General features: G+C 33.6%; 2 long non-coding RNA genes across 3 annotated transcripts; both read left to right on the top strand.

The window, feature by feature from the left end:
- The first annotated feature begins 5646 nt into the window (after window positions 1-5646).
- On the top strand, window positions 5647-6569 carry LOC142611547 (uncharacterized). The gene is made up of 2 exons (XR_012840069.1): window positions 5647-5821; window positions 6253-6569. It is a non-coding gene; the product is annotated as an uncharacterized LOC142611547 (long non-coding RNA).
- A 1669-nt stretch (window positions 6570-8238) lies between these two features.
- LOC142614063 (uncharacterized) lies at window positions 8239-13888 on the top strand. 2 transcript variants are annotated; one of them, XR_012840350.1, is made up of 5 exons: window positions 8239-8642; window positions 9352-9533; window positions 11153-11202; window positions 13425-13573; window positions 13661-13888. It is a non-coding gene; the product is annotated as an uncharacterized LOC142614063 (long non-coding RNA). The 2 variants fall into 2 exon arrangements; XR_012840351.1 differs by having other exon boundaries at window positions 8269-8642; window positions 9356-9533.
- Window positions 13889-19525: the final 5637 nt, after the last annotated feature.

Raw genomic sequence — 19525 nt, 5'->3', positions numbered from 1 at the left:
GTTCACAATAAATTGAGAAAATACAATAATATCTCTAGGAACAAATATAACCTCACTACAAAACCCGGTAACAAGATACTTTAACTCTCGTACAAAGCTTTATATAAAAGCTTTTGCTGCCTACACTATTCCTAATATAATTAGAAATAGTATTCTTGTACTTGCAAACTACTTCACCTATTTCATCTTGAAATAGAATTCCATGTGGGTTGGACTCTAGGTGCAGTCGTGCACCCCAACAATGGGTTGATGATTGATCTCTAGCTTAAAGACAAATACTACACAGAACACAAAGGAATGATATGCTGCGAAAATTTTGTGTAGTTCCATAGCATCCAATGCATGAGATGTCGACAAAAATGATTGGCCAAGTACAATCCAAATTTATGGCCAAACCGGCAAGTGAATCAAAGACCACATTCAGGTTTTTCAATGCTTAAGGAAGGAAATGCCAAAGTCTCAATGCAAACTTTGTATTTAAGAAAATAAGTTGCTAACAACTAGGTCGAGGAGAACTCATTATAGATCCAGCATGCATGAAAATCTCAATGCTAGTGTCCTTTCCTTTTCATGCATGAACTTTCAAATTCACACTAAAAAATACATCCAGCATCAAAAGAGTCCCTCCCTGATCCATCAAACTCAGTGTCCACATTGAAAATCCACTATTTCTTTCAATGACTTTATCACATTTCAAGAAGGAGAAGCATGCAATCCCTTATTACCCTTATGTTTGTTCACATTATTAGTTATTTCACTTGTAACAACTATGAAGTCAGCTTGATGTTGAATATTTCAGTATACATGCAATCAATCATACTAGGAGCTCACAAATCAGGTTTGCCTCGTAAGTAACAGCTAATAATTTTAGAACCCCTGTGGGATTTACTCATCCAGATTTCCCTTTGAAAGCATAATACCATTTGAAGCACATGGAAAGTTTGAAATTCTTTTGCATATCATTTAATGGATCACAATAAAAGTTAATAGGAGGAAGGAGTTCCACTAGAAAACAGTGAGAAATTTAATGCCCAATACTAAAGAAGTATTCACATCTAAACTATATAGTTTGACAGGACCCAGAAATTAAAGAGATTGATGGAAATTGCCTTTGAATCAAATTATTTATCTACAATGCTATCAGTGGCATGTTTCAATGGAGGTTCTAGAATACTGCACGCACACATGAATGTATCTATGTAAATTAGGAAGGTGGGTCAAAACTAATGAATATTTTCAAATCCTCTAATCTCAAAATTAAAATATCTCGCAAACTATTTAAAAAAAAAAAAAAATCAAAATAGCTCAGGCCCTTTGAAGCATCGTGTTTGGGCCTAGGTTTGGGCTTGGTCTTTTACCGGCTGAGTTCGAATGGCGGTGGCTAGTGCTTTTGTTGAATGATGTCGGAGTCTCGGGAACGGTGTCGTTTCTCTGGGACTTCAAATGATTTCTTTATTGGGCGGGCCCGTTCACTGTAGTTTCCTTTTCTTTTTGCCATCACATCCTTTAATGGGCTGGCTCATGATTTGGTCTATGCCTCCTCTTGTATGATTTGGACCCAAACTCATCACCTCGATTATCTCTTGGGCTATTGTTGTTGATGGGCAGGTTCCATACGTACCCTTTTGCCTCTTCTCTATAATATTATTAATCATTAAATACTCCCCCCAACAAATTAAGATTGTACCACTTATTTTTTTAACTAATATAAGCTAATGAAAATAAATTATCTCAAGTGGTCCCTTCATCACGTTGCAATTCATTTTTATATGGAAGGGGACAAAAAGAGAGAAAAAACAAAACTAATTTGGCAATTAAAAAAGAAAATGATTAATTTGTCTATAATAAAAAAAACGAAGACGATAGCTAATTGTTTACCATTGCTTAATTTCATATAAACATAATAAATATTTAATCAATAAAAATAATCATTAAATATATAATGGTTTTTTTTTTTGTTCTTATACTAATTATGGTGCGTTAAAATCCTCTCTATTTGTTTTCTAAATGGAAAAAAAAAAAAAAACATTTTAATGTGAAGATTTAATTTTTCATGAATCTAAATATGAACATGATGCCACCGAATATAAATAAATTATGAGTGGATAGAATAAGATTTTAAATGTTACAAAACTCACAACACAATGTATACCTTTAAATCAATTATTGGGTTTCAATTTCAAGATGACCTTAATGGCCTGTTTGGATGGAGAGGGGAAGGAGGGAGAGTGGAGGGGAGTAGAGTAGTATTGACTAAAAATAAGCTAATTTTGTGCTAAATCTACTCTACTCTACTCTACTCTACTCCCCCTCTTTCCCTCTCAATCCAAACGGACCATAAGTATTAGATATTGGTGTTTTAGATTGTTTGAGTCCGTGCGTATGTCCTCGTGTTATTTAGCAAGCTTTTAATGGTGGAAGCCCCTGGCCATGGTTGGTCCATGACGTGAGAAAACAAATGCATGTAATCATCTAGAAATGCATTAAAAGTCACGCATACAATACTACAAGTTACAAAGTACAAACTGCTATCATGCACGCATAAAAAACCTCAACCAAGTGAGAATTGACTCAATTGAGACGCACCTAGAATTGGTCACTTTCTTTTTCAAACTTAGCGTAGGCCATTTTACTAGTTAACTTATATCTATGCTTCTTGTATTACTATATCAATCAAATTTTTAGAGAAAACGCCTAATGAACCATAGATATCTAGTTAGGATCCGTTTGGATGTAGCTAAAACTGAAAACTGAAAAATACTGTAGCAAAATAATTTTTTAACGTGTAAAAAACACTGTTCACGCTTAAAATTACTGTTCATTGACCTAAAATCACGGTTCATGGCTAATGAACAGTACACAATGCGCATCTCAGTGGAAAAAAAAAAAAAAAAAAAGAAAAAAAAAAAAAAGAAGAAGAAGAGGGAAGGGGCAGCCTCTCCCAAACGCACACTTAGTAGTTACTATAATCTATATGTAATAGATTTATCTAAAGCTACTCTGGCAAATTTTCTGAGAAGTTTCATGGTTTAAAATGTCAAACACGTATTGGTGTATCTTTGGCTTGTTCTTTAAGTCACTATCTAGCCAATTGAATTTTTAGTCAGATATGCATATACTATGTAATTAAGCACAACCCTATCTTGGCTACTCAAAATGGACTCGTGTAAAGTGATCTAGAACAATTGAGATATGAATTATCAATTTCGCCACAAGACCCACATTGGCACTTCCTACATTGGAACAAGACAAATATATCACGTATTCCAAACAAAAAGTTAATTTACAACGACAAAAAAAAAAAAAAATATATATATATATATATATATATATATATATATATATATATATATATATATATATTATTTTGGTGCCCCTTTATCTAACACTAATTTACATACAGAATCTGGCTTTTTCAATTTGTTTTAAGTTGGTTCTAAGGGAAATCTTCAAGATGAAGATCACTACTTGCTTGTTATCACATCTAAGCACTTCCCGCTTGAAATATATATATATATATATATATATATATATATATATATATATATATGAGCAAGATTTAAGTACAGTACTTAGGTGTTGTTCCTTAGGTTCCCCTTTTAAGATTTTGCAATGTAAATTTTTTTCATGGAAATGAAGTGTATTTTTTAGTTAAGTAGCCACATGGCTGAATTTTAAGAGAAGAACCTAAGAACAACACCTAAGGTACTGTACATAAATTTTGTCTTATATATATATATATATGAGATGGGTTCAAGTTACACCTAATGTAACTCTTATAAAGTTACACATTTTTTATTCCATAGATTTATAAGAAATCTAACGGCTAAAAAAATGTCATTAAATGCTATTAATTTTCATCTCATTCGTAATTAATTATTTCTAGCATTTTCTCTCTCCTTATTTATTTTTTTCCACTTGATTAAAGGTACACTGCCATTTTTAACAATTTGCATTTCTATACGTGGGGAAAAAAAAAAAAAAAACTATACGAGACAAATACCTTAAGGCTCCTTTCCACATAATTAGGTCAATGCCTCAATCTCTATTGTTGTGTTTTTGCCTTCATGTTTCGGTGTGGAAGTTTTGTTAACCAAACAATTAAGTACTAATAATAGATGTCCATAGGAAAACAATAATATATTGTGACAAAGCACAGCCTTACAAGTCTTATATGGACCTACATAAGGAAGCAACTTTAATGGAGAATAAACTCATACTTCTTACAAGGTTGCAACTGCTTTAGATCATAATAGCACTGATTGAAAATGAACTTGTTATTCTTGATCAAATAAAAAATGAACACGAACTACTATTTCCAAGCACTTAGCTGAAGTTACTTGACCATTCTATTTCTCACTGATTATCTATCTCAGATATTTTTCTTGTATAGTTTTTTTTTTCAAGTATAGAAATGCAAGTTGTTAAAAATGGTTCGAAACTGCGGGGTTAGCAGCATGTTGTTATTATATCTCAAAAAAAAAAGTGAAAAGAAAATAAAGGGAGAGAGAAAATGCCAGTATTAATTATAAATGAGGTGGAAACCAATAGTATTTAATGATATTTTTTTAGCCATTAGATCTCTTATAGATCTACAGTGTAAAAAATGTGTAACTTTACAAGAGTTACACCCGATGTAACTTGAACCCATCTCTCTTTCTCTCTATTGATTTTTGATCATCTTGAAATTTTGCAAGCATAAAAAATATACAAAAAGAGTGTAATCCAACAGTCGATTTATCAAAATTCACATATAGTTAAAAAATATTGATTGGTGTAACATTACTTAGAGTTACACCAGGTGTAACTTGAACCCAACTCATATATATATAAAGAAGATTCCTCTCTTTTAACTAGACTTTTATGTGGTTCAAAAATACCTTCATTAATGAAGGGTAACTTCATTTAGAAATTGAGTTATAAATGTCAAATAACAAATTTCATTTTAAATTCAAAAAGAGAACTCTTAAAATTTAAGGTTTTTTTTTTTTTTTTTCCTTACAGTTACTGTTTATCTTTAAAGCTTATCCTTTTTATTTGTTTAAATATATATATATATATATATATATATATATCCAAAATATAATAGATGCAAATTATTAACCTCTACTCAAAAAAATAGAAGAGCCTCTGAACACGCGCAATGTGTGTGTTTAGAGGCTAGTATATATATATATGGATATCTTATATGCCATAGTTAGACCAATGGCAAGTTTTGTAGGACTAATAACTTCTACCTTATCCAGGAGATAGAAATTATAATGAAGCCAAAATAAAATAGCTTGTAGAAACTGAGAAAAATAACTCTTTAGTAGACTAGTACATATATACTTGTATACTTAGAGAACAAGAACCCCACACATGGTTGGATATCAAGTGCCATAGAGTTTGTACATAGAAAATGTAGCTTGAGTCACAAGTGATCTGTTAAAAAAGGAAATGAGAATTTCTGAAATAGTGAAAGAATTAATTAAAAAGAGTTTATAGATTTAATAGATAGTACTTTTGCATCAGCTTGTGGTTTTAGATCCTTCCATAAGAGAAGAGGGTGTGATAAAGACACAGCACCAAGTGGGATTGTGTTTCTTGCATGATTGCCCTGAAAGAGAATGGGAGATATATTGAGGAAATAGTACTACATAAGTCACCCTTGTCCAAGCAAACCTTTCTAGTTTATAAACCCCCTCTATTTCTTTCCAACCTTTCACCTAACGTGAACCAAACCCCACTATTTTTCTTCTTCTCCAAATGGGGTGGTTTAAGTCCCTCCTCTCCCCATTGAAGAAAATCTGGGATCGTCTGCATTCAAGCAACAGAAACCGTAATTTCCTTTTTCTTTTGTGCTCTCATTCATCTTCCTCTCTCAATATCTATTTGGTTTTGCTCTAACTACAACACCAAAAGATGTCTATATTACAAGTATTAATTAGTACAATAACAAAAAAATTAGTGTGATAATAAACATACTATTGCATCTTGGAAGTTTTTTAACATTCTCTTCTCATGTTTGTTGCCCAATATGTATCATACGACATTTGTTTTTGCAATATTAGCACTATATGTTTTCTGTTCCTGCATTGAAAAATCCAACTCACTAAGAATTGGTTCTCTGTTATTTCATGCATATTGTGAATTGGTTTTGCTTGTAATTCGTTGTCTACATTCAACTTCATGCTCTATATTCAATCTCATAGTCTCATTAAAGCATTTCATTTCAATGCCCCACATCTTTATTTATTTATTTATTTTCAGGCAGAGGAATTTATATCTTGTACAAGGATGTGAAGTCTTGCCCATGCGAAGATGTGCAAGTCCTATGGTCAATACTGGTCGAGTCACATTCGCACACACCTTCTTTGCCATCAACTTGATGAAGCTGTCTTTCTTACCCTATAGAAAACCATAAAAGAGGACGATTTCACTTCATGTACATATATAAATACTACATTATACTCATGAGAAACCCCTTTACTTTTTGCTGTTTGCCTGTTAATTATGAGCCTTATGTACCTTTTTATACTTTTTGTAAATGCTGCTTTTCATAATTAAAAGCTTTCTTTTGATACAGAGGTTTCTTTCTTTATAATTTTTTCATAATGGTGATATGTAAACTGATCTCATTAGTCCAATCATAATTTGTCACAATAGTAAATTATGAAAATGGATGCGAAAGGAATTATATTTTCAGTAGTGTTCAGTATATAATTAAAAAAAAAAATCATTTTTCACATGGTCCAAACAACAATTTAAAGCAATGACAATTTTTTTTTTTTTTTTTTTAAATTTTAGGAGAGGGTGGTTCGATGTTGTCGGTAATTAAACAACGGGCTTTAATTAAACTACTATGGATGGTAATCAGTAGTATTCTTAAACCTTCTAACCACTTTCAGCCCTTTTGTCTATTTTCTTGTCCAATGTCTATACCCAACCTTCTTTCTTTTTTATTTTTTAAATGGAAAGCAATGAATTAATGAAACAATAAAGAAATGACATGTTGGAAATATATATATGTGCTACGAGGTTCCCCATCTTAAATGAAAGCAAAGAGTTCCGCAAGCCCAAGCATAGCAAGTAGAGTGCCAAAATAGTTATGCTCAGGTGGAAATTGCCAACTCATATTACTCCTGCCCATTTCTTGTTCATCAAAAACAAAAAAAAAAAGGGGGGGAAAAAGGAAGAAGAAAGAAAGCAGAGAGTTTCATTCTAGAACAACTCATTAATTTGTACTCCTATATCTTATGCCTTTACCTACCATCCACATTTATTTGTACGGCAACTTTCATAATTAAGAATGGAGAGCTTGTTGTAGCGGTTCTTTCCTTGTGTCAACATATAACTCAAGTACGTATACACACAGAAATGAAGTTGCTTTTGTTCTACACAATGAGTCATGAGTCATGACCCACATGGTCTTTGCCCAACTCTGATGATGATCATAGAAAAGAAAATATTCAGGATAAATCTTACATGCATGCAGGCAATGTAAGGGGGGATTGGGGAATAAATTAATTAATAATTATTGAGTGAACCACTACAATGGATTAAGAAAAAAAGAAAGAAAGAAAAAAAAATCATGAATTTGAGAAAGATTCAACTTTGTAATCAAACTTGCTTTGAAGTTATACTTCATTAGTTTATCATTGTCTATAAATTAAGGAAATAATTATGGACAGAGTTTTGGTATTAGGACTGCATTATCACCGTGTGATTGGTAAAAATACAGGCATGTAACGCATGTTCAATCCTCAGACATTCAGCAAATTAATAAATAACTAACATTAATAATTGACCGTATGGGGCATGTACAAGTACAACTGGGGCACGAAACACCTTTTTATTCCTTTATGAGGAAAACGTAATTATCCTAAACACACCTATTATGATTTTTGACGCATTGAATAATGTAGAATGAAACATACGCTACAAAACACGCAGGTTGTATTTGCATTTTTTTTAGCCGCGCTTATAAAAAGGCGGCTATAGATACCCTGTAGCCCCGTTTAATAAAATGCGGCTAAAATTATGAACCTATAGCCACGTTTTATAAACGCAGCTATAGGACAGTTTTGTAGCCGCATTTTGTGTTTGCAACCACGTTTTAGCTGGTAGGGCCTATGGCCGCGTTTTATAGGTCCAGCCCAATTTCGGTTCTTTTCTTTTAAAAAGAAGTCCTACAGCCGCGTTTAGAAAACGCGGCCATAGGTTCACTTAAAGTCGCGTTTTACAAAAAAGCGGCTTAAAACCCTCAGATTTCTCTCTCTCTAACCCGGTCTCTCACCTTCTCTCCCACCCCTCGCCCTCTCTTTGATCTAAATAAGGCACAGCCTCCTAGCTTCGCCGTGAAGCCCAGCCACCACCACCACCACCACCACCACCACGATGGTGGTTCCCAACCTCCCATCCTTTCTCTCTCTAAACCCGAGCCAAACATTTCATATTTTTCCGATCTCTCTCTCTAAAACCTAGAACTCAACTTCTCGATCTACTACCTAGGAGAGCCCCAAGTGGCGCATGGAACATGAATCGGTGTTGTGGAGGTTAAAGGCTTCACGGATCTGCAATTACATCCTTCCTAAAACTCAGTCCCGATGGAGTCCTAGTAGTCCTCGTAGTAGCTGTTTATGTGGTCATTCCCAATTCAGGTATTGAAAATGTAAAAGCTTGTTTTTTTCTTTCTGGGTTTGCTTAACTTCAATTGGGTCACTCTTGTTTTTCTTCAATTCGGTGCTTATTCATTGAGTTTTGTAAATTTTGGTGGTGGGTTTTCACAAGGTTTGGTTTTTTTTTTTTTTGGTTATGGTTATGGTTGTACTAAGATTCATTCCCAATTCAAGTTTGTCTCCGTGTTTTTCTTCACTTTGGTGCCTCTTCATTGAGTTTTGAGAAATTTGAGTAATGGAGTTTTCACAATGTTTGATTTTGTTTGGTATTTTCTAGTGCAAAACTATGATTATAAAATGGCTTTCGTTTGGTATCAGTGAGATGGCGGTATGTACAAGGGTTTTTTGTTTTTTCTTTCTTTATTTTTCGTGTCCTTGCTGCTGGGGAAAAGAGGGGGGTGCTTTTATTAGAAAGAAGTAAAAGGATTTAGAAACGAAGATTTATAATGCAAATGTCTTTTTCTGAATGCTTTAGCGAAATTTGATTGCTGAAAAGAGCATGAAGTTGGCAACTTTTTGGTTTTGTATATCGCGAAAATGGTCTGATTGCTACTTGTACCCAAAAAAAAAAAAAACAATAAGAAGAATGACGTTTACTTGTCTCAATTTAATGTGTGATTGTTGTTTGTGGACCTGTTTTATATTATTGTCTGTTTGTAACAATTTTTTCTAATGTAAATGTCTAAATCAGATAGGTCTACACTTGGAGCATGGTTATGCAAGAAGCCTAACTCGATTTGCTACAGGTCTTGGGCCTGTAGTGTGAGAGATTGCTTCTCAGAAAATTGAAAGGGTTTTGCCCACTGGACTCAAGTTTGGTCCTGAATGGGTAGGAGAAAATGAGGCATCAAAGCAAAATGCTGCTAGCCTAAGGTTACAGCTCAATTTATGTTGAAAATTAAGTCACTGTAACTTCCTTTCTTGCTCTTTAGATTGTTGGAAACTTCAGTTCTTTTAATTAATATAAGCATGTCAACCGTCTTTTCTTATCTTATAAATAAAAAAAGTGTTATTACTTGGTGCTAGTCCAAATTACAATGGGTCTTGGTAGTGATAGCTTCAATATGGCTTGACACTTTAGTATTTTTTGAATGAAGCGACTGCTGTCAACACTGTAACCTATGGCTGCTTATGTTTCTTTGCATAATGCTGACCACCTTTTATGATACTTTTCCTTACCTACTTATCAAAAAAAAAAAATTCAAACTATTAAAAAAAAACAAATTCAAATTAGGTTCCAAAAGTAAAATCCAATTACTATCCTCTGGGTTAATGACACCTGAATGGGCTTACACCTAGTTTGCAATTCTTTTGACATGGGCCTGTGTCCAATTTTATTCAACTGGTTAGTCAGTAATAAATTTATATGGACCATCCTTCATTATTATGCTTCTTGCAATTTCTACCGGAACATATAAGATGTAAAGATGAACTAGGTGCACCCATTAGTGTTTATATCTGATACATGGAATGGAATCTTTGGTTAGGCTTTGGTGACTTGTCAAAAGACATATAGTGTTTGACCTTGTAAGCTTTATGATGGTTTTGAGAAGTCTTATGTTGAGATCAGATTTGGTTTCTAGAATTTTGTGTGCTTTTCCTGTGTGTAGGAAGTATATCCTCTTATTTAATAAGATCTTATTACTTACAAAAAGAAAACAAGAGATCAAATTTGTTGTCTCGCATTCATTGTACAAAAATTCTGTTATGGATGGGATTTTTGTAACATTTTATTGATTTGTGAATGTATTAAACCTTACTGTATTTCTGTAAAGGGCTCTCTTGTATGCTCCTAGTTTACATTAGTTTTTTCCTACTAAAGAAACTTCTTACTTGAGTTTTAAAATATGAGATATTTGGGTTAAAATATGAGAGAGACTTTAGTCCCCCACCTTAGCACCTATTTATATAAGGGTTTATGGCATACTTAGGCTTGGTTTGGATAGGGATCATTGCGTTTACGTTTTGGATGCTGCGCGTTTCAGCTTTTTTTTTTTTTTTTTCTTCTCCTCTGCACTCGTTTCTGGGGGATAGGAGGCACTGTTCACGTACTGTGGTTACTGTTCACGCACTGTTTTTTACTGTTCATGTCACTTTTCAGCCACTTTTTTTTATTTATTAAAAATGGGTTCCACGGCACTATTCACACATTTAAAAATTATTTTGTTACAGTCTTTTCAATTTTCAGTTTTCAGCTGTATCCAAACGGACCCGTACTAGAATGTAAAATAACATGCTAATATATAAAGATAACAAGAATAACTCTTAACAACTTGCATAAAAAATAAATGAAATAACTCTAGGGTTTTCAAAGCATAGTAGAAGATGGGCTTTTGAATGTTTTGGTCCGAGAAGAAGGGGATTGATAGTTAATTGCTGTAACAATTGTACAATCTTTTCATATTGGGGGAGAAGACAGAAGATAGCAATAATATGAGGGATAAAAATAAATCATCATTATAGATTTTCATTCTTGCATTAATAATATGCAGAGGTTGAAGATACTGTTGCTGTCTTGAGTGCCCAGAAGGCTATTGGCAAGGTGAGATTCTTAAATTAACTTTCGCGTTGTTTATTGTTATACACTTGCCAGAGTTAATCTTTGGTGCTATTGGTGGGTAGTTTGAACTATGTTTACTTGCTTATTGGCAGTTTGGTTATTGCATTGGATAGTATGTTGTTAAGATTTAAATCATTTTTTTTTTGTCATTAGCAAGAAAGTTCCAGTCAGGACTTGCATTGCCAAGTTGTAAAGTTTGTCTTCCTTTTGATGAACTGAATTTGTGCTCCTTTACACATGTTGTTTGCCTATCTATTTCAAGATAGATTTAATTTAAGTAAATCTTGCACTTACAAGAAATATAGCATTGATTTTGGTTCAATCTTTTAGAGTTGAGACGTTACCTCCAAAAGGGAATTTTGTACATAAAAGTTAAGAGTATCAGAGTTTCTATACTTGTTTAAGTGATTTAGAAAATGAATTGGCATAAATTTTTGGTACTTGTAAAATAAATTATACAATGTTTAGCAAAATGCAACCATTTCCAAAACCGCAAGGATGTAGACAAATTTTAATCAAGTGGTATGCAGGATCCACAAATACATTTTGTGGCTACTAATGTGGTGCAACTCTGTTCTATAATTGGTATGGCAAGTTAAGGGAGTAGCATTGAAAAATGGCACATGAATATATAGATGGAGCCAAATTGTTCAATTTACATATAAAGGAGAGTACCTTCAATCCACCTCTAGGATGCAAGATACAAAATTGAGTAGTTTATTCATTCCTTAATTTGGGTTAGTGACAAAGGTTTACGGAATGTGGTTTGATTGGGGTCAATGTTTTGAGTTTGAGGGAGTGATGTAGGTTCAAGCAGGATACCCACTTACTTGAACCCCATGAGTTGAGGTCAGACTTTGACCTTTATGAGGATGTGTCTATGTTTGGAGTGTGAAGGGGTATGTGTGTTGTGCTGCTGTGCGTGTGGTGCTGATGAGGCATGCGTGTGCTGCTGCATGGTGAGGTGCTGCTGGGTGTGCGTGGGTTGCTGATGAGGGGTGTGTCTGCTGCTGATGGGGCATGCGTGCGTAGCTAATGAGGTGTGCATGTGTCGGTGTTGCCAGAGTGTACAATATGACAGTGCTATAGATGATGTTGTATTTGCTTAGCTGGCATTGTATACTTGTATTTTAGTGTAGATATACTTGTATTACTTGTATTGGTGATGTATCTACATCAGCCCTGTGTTACATTAGAGTTAGTTAAGATAGTTAGTTAATTAGAGTGTGCTGGATGACTTAGCTAGCTAGGGGCAGTTAGGAAGCTGGTTATTGAGGGTATTAGACTAGGAAGAGGATGGTGGAAAGGGAAGGAACTTGATTGATGCTTTTACTAGAATTTCTCTCTCTACTCTATCTATCTCTCTGTTCTTACTCTTCCCCTATTCTTGGAAGCTTGTTGTCCTCGAATCAACTATCAAATTTTCTAATTCCTAGCAGTCTACGGCCCCTTTATTGTTTAGGCCCTTAAAGCATTGGTTCCTCGGTAGATAGGTGCTACTATGGTCAGGCTCATGTAAGGTCTTCCATAGAGCAGTCAATCCTTCCCTTTTTAACCTAGCTAAAATTAAGTGAGAAATGTGAAAGGTGGACAATTGAGCAGAATCTTGAACCTTCATCTCTTAAATGTCAAAAAGATAAGTTAATATGATCCTGGATCAAAGATTTTTGTAGTGCAAACTGTATTGCAGCAAAATTATGTCATGGGGATTTCAGATATGATAAATTGTTAATTTGCCCAAATTCTCATGATTCTTTTTTAATTAAAAAGGAGCCATTGGGGTCCATAAATCTTAGTAAACCTCAGTAAAGTCTCATTCCATTCTTTTTGAGATTGTTGTCGATCTTAAGGACTTTGCATGGGGACATGGTTCTAAATTCTATTCTCCAAAACAAGGAATGTCTAAGCCTTAAAGAGAACTTTTATTGTTTTGAGGATAATGTCAGGACTCTATTGTTTTCCACAATTACCAGATTGATTGTTACAATTGTGTATTAAAATTGTATACCTCTATTTACCAATATATGAAGAAAAAAATGTATACCTTTATTTGATATCTGAATTTAAGGTGATGCCTTTCTTTTGTTTTGTTTAAACTTTTGAACTAATATGTTGTGGCAAATGTTTGATGACACTTGTAAAACTTATTTTTGAGTAATATTCATTATCTTTATTATGTTAAATATCTATTTATGTTCTGCCAGAAAAAGAAACTTAGAAGCCGACAAAAGAAATTGAAAGTATATGATCTCTCGACCCTCTCAGAGTTCCTTCCTGATTTGAAGACCCCGCGGCAACCAACTCCTCCTACAGATGAGTTGAAGCCAAATTGTAAATCTATGAAAAAGTTAATGTGAGCACATGAATTCCATGATTTACTTCCCGTTGCTTTTTCATTGTGATGTTTGTCTTAATGTAATATTGGGTTCATTTTCATTAGCTTGAAGGAAGGAAAACAGCTGAGCATAGTTCTTAAACATCCTACTTTCCAATTGGATCCTTTAGCTGCCATTCATCAACACCTACAGAGCACGCTACTTGTACTTCCAGTAAAGTAAATATTGATAGGTACAATTTTTTGTTTATTTGAATATGAATTGAGTATCAAAGAACCATTTAATTTTCCTTTCTCTAATAGCAAGTTTGGAAGATGCTAATTTTGTTTTAATTTTTTCCCAAGAGTAATTTTTGTTGGTTTACATCACACCTCAATTGTTGTTTTAATTTTTTCCCAAGAGTAATTTTTGTATCTGTTGGGAACTTGTTTTGTATTTCTTCATGCAATTTGGGCAAGAATTTGTGATTTAGCAAGGAAAAAAAAAAAAAAAAAGGAAAAAAACCCATATAGGAGGCTGTAGCCCCATTTGGAAAACGCAGTTAGAGGGCAGCCTATAGCCGCGTTTTAAAAAACACAACTATAGATCTCAGCCTATAGTTGCATTTTTAAAATTCGGCTATAGCCCTCTTTTTTGTAGTGATGTATTCCAACTATGGTATTAAAAATAAAGTTTGTCATTTCATTACTAGATAATGGCAGGCGACAAAATATATGAGAATTATTAGCCCACTAATACTATCTGTTTGAGGTTTTAAACCTTCACCTTAATTATTGAAGGGAAAAGATTAAAAATGCCAGCTGGTTGCAAAAGCCAAAAACCACTTCTCAAATTCATGCTTTGTTTGGTTGGAGAAAAATGGAGTGATGGAAAGAAAATTTGGAGGAATTGATTTTTCATTGACCCCACATTTTTTTTCCTCCCAAATTGGAAGGAAATGAGAGAGAGTAAAGAGTTTGTATTAGAATTTAGAGTATTCCTTTTTCTTTAATTTCTCCTAAAAATCAAAGTTTTAAATGAAAGGAACCTCCATTCCCTTTCCTTTCTTTTTCCTCTCTACTTCCTCCCCCCCCCCCCCCCCCTTCAACCCCAATTAATTTGTCATACACAGTGTTAATCTCAACTCCACTTTTTTTTTTTTTTTTGAGAAGATCTCAACCCTCAATTTGTCACACTAAATCAAATCTTTTTAAAGCTTATGAAAATAAAACATAAATTTTAGTGTGACAGAATTGGGAGTCTAAATCACTCTTTAAGTGTAATAATAAATAGGAATATTCTTTTTTCTTTCTCTACAACAAAAAAGAATCAACTCAAACTATACAAACAAAACATCATTAAGGGCTATGTTTCGCGCCCAAAAAATATAAACCTAAGAAAATAGACTTGACGTACTTGGGTCCAATATTTGCAATTCATAAGAAAAAAGAAAAATGAAAACCCCCATTATCTTTTTTTTCCTTTCAAAATTTTATAATTCAATAGTTGGAGAAAAATAATTTTAATCATGACCGTTCTATTGCAAAATATTATAAAGTGTTAATTAAGTTACAAACAAAAAAACTCTTAACAAAACTCACTCGTTTAAGACCAGATGAAATAGGCTTTACCTCGTTACCGCAAATGAGTGGAAAGAATGAAAAAAAATTTGGTGAAAAATGTAAATAGGCAAGGCCACATGCTAACCGAAGATGAGACAAAAAAAGAATGCATAATCCTAAAACCCACACTTTTTTTCGTAAAAGATAAATAAATCTTAAATCCAAGCCCAAAGTTATTTTTACCATATGGCCCAACTCGGAATGAAACCCAAAACAAAAAGAGTGGGGTTGTGATTTGGAGCCCATAAAATGTACTTTCTTAACTTATTTTGGGCTCCATGAGAGGCCCTATAAATGGACTTAAAGTGCTTGTGAGCCCATGGTGGGCTTACTTTGCAGAGAAATTGAAATACTTTGATGAATTCACTGCATATTGGATATTACTGGATAAATGAATCCTCTCAAGCCACAAACAAATATGGATTTAGAGTACGTTTAGTACATTGAATAGAGATTAAGATATAAATTGTAATCTTTATTATTAGAAATAAAATGTATTGTAATATAATAACTAAATCTATTCATAAGTTTGGTTGTGAGTTATAATATTAGAATAAAACTTAAAATTTATTTTAGGAAATATCTTACTCATATAATTATATCTCCTTAAAAATTGTTATTTTTTAAATTTAAGAGAGATATATGCTATTTTTTATGATTTTTTATTTTTATAATTATTAGATGTATATGGAAAGTTTGTTTATTTAAAAATATATTAAGTTTTGAAATTATTGAACTTACTAAGAAATAGGTAATGCAACCCTTTTAAAGAGGAATAATTATTCCTCATTTTGAAGAATAGCTATTCATAAGAAATGACTATTTCTTGTAATAAAAACATAACCAAATTAAAGAATAGCTAAACTATAAGAATAACTATTACATATTTACATTACAGTATCTATTATAGTCTACCAAACATACTATTAATGTTAAATTGCTTATTCAATCGCATTTAATGCCTAAGATCATGAACTAGAAAACTGTCATTCTCCATTTCTCGTTGTAGTATCAAACTAGATTGAACCTCATTAACCAACCAACATGTTGAACACAAAAAAAGAACCTACTCTATAATGAATCCCACTGCCGAATGCTAAGGACATGTTAACAATCATAGTTTAATAAAGGTTTTCTTCTTTATGAGGAATTATTTTACAATGAAAAAAAAAACGAGAATAAAAATAAATAATGTGCATTGACTTTCTCTCACCAAACCTTTTCATGATGCATCCAGCCATTAATTTCGAAAAATACTAATATTTTATTTTCCCAATTTAACATATACTGTTTAAGAGCCTTGTAAATATACAAGGTTCAAATCTCTCTACTCCTAAATTATTATAAATAAATAAATAAATAATTAGAGTATGACCATAATTAGGTCTTTTCTCTATTCAGTAGCACCATTGAAATCCCCTTTTTCTCAATATTTTACCCAACTCTTGTCTTCTATAATTTATCACTCACTAATGAAAGAACGAGGATTATTGTGCAAATGCAATTTACTCTCATCCCTTTCTATCTCAACTACACTGACAATCAACCCTTTTGTTAGAGCACTCACAATAAGGCTGCTAAAATGACTAAATAGTCATTTTAGCAACCAAAACACCAAAAATACACACCACAGCAAAAGAGGTAAACCTAAAAAATTATAACTGATTGCTACAGTAAGCTGTGATATGCCGAAAATGTATTGACTCATTGTGATGAATTAACCAATTAATTAGCCAAGTGAATTAATTAGGTTCAATTACATGCAATAAGCGTAGCAGCACAAACAAATCACCAAATAACTAAATATGCAGCGGAAATTAAATGACATGGTAATTTGTTTACGAATGGGGAAAACCTACATGGCAACAACCACTCTCGAGAATCCACTATTATCAAAACAAACGGTTACAAGTAAAAGAATCCCAGTACCTTATACCAACTTACAGTTGAACCCTTATCCCAATACCCAATTAGACTTGTTCTGCAGTAACAATCTCTCCTTTTAATGCACAGCTCCCAGTACGTGACTAACCAATTGATGCACGAATTCCATTACGTGGCTTACTCCTTTGCACGAATCTCAGTACATGACTAATTCCACAACAACCCTTTGATCGTTGTAGTTAATTTTCAGCAGCTTTACATAGAAACACCAATAAGATCTTCAATGTTGGTGCAAGAGACTTTGCTTAGTTACAAAATCTAAAAGCGTACAAGAAACGCAGCAAGAACTCTTTCTTCTGTAGGAGAAGGCTAGGGTTTCAAAAAGAAAACCTTATAAAGCTCTCTAGGGTTATGTTTTTCTTTTTCCACCTCCTTTTAAATAGGAGCTTAATGGGCTTCTCCTTTTCCAAATAGGTTTACACAAACCTTGAGCTTTCCTAGTCCAATAAAGATTATACAAACCCATAAACAAATAGCATTTTAGAATAAAAACGTTGTTGGCTATAGTTTGAATCCCGTAAGCTCGATAGATCGAGACATCTGTCGAGCTTTAATGAATCTCGACAGATCGAGCTTTTGTCGAGGAGGTATTGAGACCTGCAGATTGCACTTTTCTTGAACAATTCTTGAGTAATCTTCATATCTTCAATTTAACCACTTGTAATGATCATCTTAAACCTACTTAGATATACTCAAATACAAGTAAAGTTCGTTTTGTTAAAGGATATGTCAATTACATAAAAATATGTCCCTAACAGGCTGCTAGAGATAGTAGCCCACTATAGCTCGAAGGTATATAAAAAAAAATCATATTTTATTCTCCACATGCATAAAAGGTTTTTTTTTTTTTTTTTCTTTTCTTTTCTTTCTGCTTTCTCATTTCTCCTATACTCTCTACTCTCTCCTCTCGGCTCCGGCCTCAACCCATGTGAAATCAAATTGTGGACATCGGTGTTGAGGTGAGATCAAATTTGTGGGTATTGATGTTGAGGTGAGATCGGATTCATGGATTACCATTTTGGTTGCCGGTGCAAGTGGATTTGTGGGTTACCATTTTGGTTGCCGGTGCAAGTGGATTCATGGCTTTGGGTTGGTGGTGCTAGTGGGGTTGGTTGTGCTAATGGATTCGTGGGTTCTGGTTGCCGATGCTAGTGAGTTTTGGTTGTGTTTTCTGGGTCTGAGTTGCTGTGTTTTCTAGGTTTGGTTAAGTATATTTTTCTCAGTCTGGTGCTAGTGGGTTTCTCGGTCTGGTGTTGGGTTTTTCTCGATGGTAGTGACTGTAATGGTGGATTTCTTGGTGGAGTTGCTTGATTTTTTTTGTTTGGATTTCTTGGCTATGTTGCTCTGTTTTGTAATGGGTTTTGTGGTGGGTTGTTGATGACGGTGGTTGTTGTTGTGGTTGTGGCGGTGGTTTTGTTTTGAGTTTTTTGTTTTGCAGTGAGTTGTGGCTGCTAGGTGGCGGTGGCGGCAGTGGCAGTGTTATGGTTGTTATGTATTGTGTTAGATATATTATTTTTATTGTATTGTTTATATTATTTTAATATGTTGAATGTTAATATAAAACCTTTACTGTAGGATGTATTATAAAGTGAGTTGTTAAAGTAGATAAAATAGTGTTTTGAGTTGCTAAAAGCTATATTTTTTAGATGTTGTACTGTAAATGTCCTTAACATGAGTAGTGGACTCGACTCCCAGGAAATGAACTCAAATCCATAAACACATTAGTCATAATTCTATGTGTGGCAACGTAACAAAAGAAAAAGAAAAGGATTTCACACTAACTAGTTAGGCCACGAGAACAAACATTAGCTAAGAACTAAAATTGGGACTCTCCGTGGTCCATATAGCACACATGCCATGTTTACAAACTTCCTTCGAGTCCCTTCAAAATCTCACATCATCCCTTGTTGCTTTAAGGATATTTCTTCCGTTAAAATTTTACTGTGATATGTGCATGTGCTCATTCATTTCTTTTAATCCAAACATGGTGTATTGCTGGTGCGGGCACAAGGTACAAGCCCCCAATTATACGCATGTATAGGAGGAAGAGCAAAAAAAAGACAACCCAACCTGTGGCTTTATGGATGGAGCTTGTTAGTTATTGGGCTTGAGATTAAGCAAGCCCGAGCATTTAATAATTAGGGTTTCTTTATGCATTTTATTGTTAGCTATTTAAACACTTTTTCTGATTTTTGTAAGACAGTTTTGAGAATTATAAAAAAAAAAAGTGTTTTTCTTTTACACCGATGCCGACTCTAGTTTTTCTTGGTGCTGACTTCAAGCAGCCCTTAAGTGCTGACTCCTAGGGTTTATTTTGTGGTTTATTTGTTCCATTGAAATAGTGTGGTTATCCTACTTCAATTTTGGTATCAGAGCCGAACACGATCACCCCTTTCAGCAACCCAAACTCACGACTGATAACCC

The sequence above is a fragment of the Castanea sativa genome, chromosome 10 (assembly GCF_040712315.1).
Source record: "Castanea sativa cultivar Marrone di Chiusa Pesio chromosome 10, ASM4071231v1".
Lineage (NCBI taxonomy): Eukaryota > Viridiplantae > Streptophyta > Magnoliopsida > Fagales > Fagaceae > Castanea > Castanea sativa.
Note: the sequence above shows the minus strand (reverse complement) of the source record. Positions and strands in the feature narration are given on the sequence as shown.